This window comes from Propithecus coquereli, unplaced genomic scaffold (genome assembly GCF_000956105.1).
Source record: "Propithecus coquereli isolate 6110/MARCELLA unplaced genomic scaffold, Pcoq_1.0 Scaffold62, whole genome shotgun sequence".
NCBI lineage: Eukaryota > Metazoa > Chordata > Mammalia > Primates > Indriidae > Propithecus > Propithecus coquereli.
The window spans coordinates 2,396,289-2,399,255 of NW_012152174.1; the positions used below are offsets into that span (position 1 = coordinate 2,396,289).

At 34.3% G+C, this 2,967-nt stretch overlaps 1 protein-coding gene across 1 annotated transcript in view; it reads left to right on the plus strand.

Annotated features, from left to right (window-relative positions):
- Nucleotides 1–2,967, plus strand: part of YTHDC2 (YTH domain containing 2) — a 107,228-nt gene that overhangs the window by 39,376 nt on the left and 64,885 nt on the right. The window lies entirely within an intron of this gene.

Consider the following 2,967-nt stretch of genomic DNA (forward strand, 5'->3'; position numbering starts at 1 on the left):
GAATTCTAAACATTTGCAATATGGGACAAAGGGCTAATTTTCTAATTATACAAGAAGAGCTCTTTAAAATCAAATAAAGACCAGAAATCTGGTTAAAATGGATAAAGGGCATAAATAGGTAGTTTACTAAAATAAAGAATATGCATGTCCTATTAATACAATAATCTCACATATAGCACCTCATACATACCAAAATAAATGCAGATTAAGGAGGTACTATTTTTTGCTTATCAAACTGACATTTGTTGAAAATGTTTACACACAACATAGTGGCAAAAACATGGGCCAATTGACTTTCATGTTTTACTGATGGGAATGTAAATTGATGTGATTTCTTCAGAGGGTTATTTGAAACTGTATCCAAATCTACTCTTTGTGGATTCCACTTACAATTTATCCTGCGTATACTTGCATGTGTGTGCTTAAGAATGTTCTTTACAGCATTGTCTGTAATAATGAAAAGTCTGGAAACAGTGTATTGTACATCAATATGAAGTGATTAAATAAATTATGTTATAGCCACACAGTGGTATTCTAGCTAGCTATTAAAAGGCAAGATATAGATCCATGTGTTCTTATGTGGGATGAGTTTTCAGGATATATGTATTTTTAAATATATTTTTTAAATTTTAGAATGTTACAGGGTACAAACATTTTGGTTGCCTTAATTGCTTTTGTACCATTTGAGTCAAAGATATGTGTGTCCATCACTCCGATAGTGTGCATTGTACCTGATAGGTGTGAATTTAGCCATTCCCTCCTCCTCCTCCCACTTACTGGATTTCTGGTGAATGTTATTTCCATGTATGCACATAAATGTTGATCGATTAGTTCCAATTTAATGGTGAGTACATGTGGTGTTTGTTTTTCCATTCTTTGCTGAGAAGAATGTTCTCCAGTTCTGTCCAGGTTAATACAAGAGGTATTAGTTCACCCTACTTTTTTATGGATGAGTAGTACTCCATGGTATACATATACCATGTTTTATTAATCCACTCATGTATTGATGGGCACTTGGGTTGTTTCCACATCTTTGCAGTTGTGAATTGTGCTGCTACAAACATTCGAGTGCAGGTGTCTTTTTCATAGAATGTCTTTTTTTACTTTGGGTAAATACCCAGTAGTGGGATTGCTGGATCAAATGGTAGTTCTACTTTTAGTTCTTTGAGATATCTCCATACTACTTTTCATAGAGGTTGTACTAGTTTGCAGTCTCACCAGCAGTGTATGAGTGTTCATATCTCTCCACATCCATGCCAGCATTTGTTAGGATATATTGTTAATTGAATAAAGTTAAGATGTAGTACATGCATCTGGTAGTCTTGGGTTAAAAAGATTTACATGTGTTTATGTATTTAGACATACATGCATTGAGAAGTCTGGGAGAACCATTGAAAAACAATTAATGGTTGTTGACTCTCAGAAGAAGGTTTTTGGAGGAAGAAAACGTTTGTCTTATATTTTGTTTTTTTATTATATGCTTGGGTTACTTTTTCATTTTTAAAAAGATAAAATTAAAAAGTATCATTTTCCAGTAATTAATTTCTCTTGGCTTTTAACTGGCAAGAAAACATCAAAATGCTGACTTTTAAAAGAATTTCTCACATACTGAAGACTCATAATGCATTATTTCTGTACTTTGTAACTCCACAGAATGCCCCTGAGGGCTTTGTTGTTATTGTGTCATTTGTTCTCTAATGACCAAGTGTGGCTTGATACATTGAGCTGGACTTACATGCTGTTAATAGTATGTTATTAGACGTAAAAGTCAGAAATTGTAGAAATTTTCATTGTCATTTTTTCAACAAATATTTATTGAAAGCCTTCATTCACTGTGCAAATGTTATGGATACAGTAATGAGTAAACTATAATCTGATGGGTAAAGTTGGAGGTGGGGCAAATGTTGCAGTCCCTGTTGGAGTCCAGTAAATTAACCAATTTTAATACAAACATAAACATGAGCAAGAAAGAATAAACATCAAATTTATAGTGAAGCTTGGATAGGAGAATGCTGAAATTGTTGAAGGTTTATGAAAAGTTTAGGAGGATAATGTCCCAAAGAAAGCAGTTTACAAATGGATAACTCATTTTAAGAAGGGATGAGAGGATGTTGAAGATGAAGCCCTCAGCGGCAGACCATGCACATCAATTTGTGAGGAAAAAATTAATTTTATTTGTGCCCTAATTGAGGAGGACTGATGCTTAACAGCAGAAATAATAGCCAACACTATAGACATCTCAATTGGTTTGGCTTACAGAATTGTGACTGAAAGATTAAAGTTGAGCAAACTTTCTACTTGTGGGGTGCCAAAAATGTTATGCTCAGATCAGCTGCAGATAAGAGCAGAGCTTTCAGTGGAAATTTTAAACAAGCGGGATCAAGATCCTGAAGCATTTCTTTGAAGAATTGTAACAAGAGATGAAACATGGCTTTACCAATATGATCCTGAAGACAAAGCACAATCAAAGCAATGGCTACCAAGAGGTGGAAGTGGTCCAGTCAAAGCAAAAGCTGGTCACAAGGCAGCTTTTGCTTGTTGACATTCTTCAGGGCCAAAGAACAATAACATCTGCTTATTATGAGAATGTTTTGAGAAAGTTAACCAAAGCTTTCACAGAAAAACACCCAAAAAAGCTTCACAAAAGACTTTTTTTCCACACTGACAATGTTCTTGTTCATTCCTTTCATCAAACAAGGGCAATTTTGTAAGAGTTTCTGTGGGAAATCATTAGACATCTGCCTTATAGTCGTGATTTGGTTCCTTCTGACTTCTTTTTGTTTCCTAATCTTAAAAAATCTTTAAGGGGCACCCATTTTTCTTCAGTTAATAATGTAAAAAAGACAGCATTGATGTGGTTAAATTCTCAAAACCCTCAGTTTTTTAGGGATGGACTAAATGGCTGATATCACTGCTTACAAAAGTGTCTTGACCTTGATGGCTCTTATATTGAGAAATAAAGTTTAT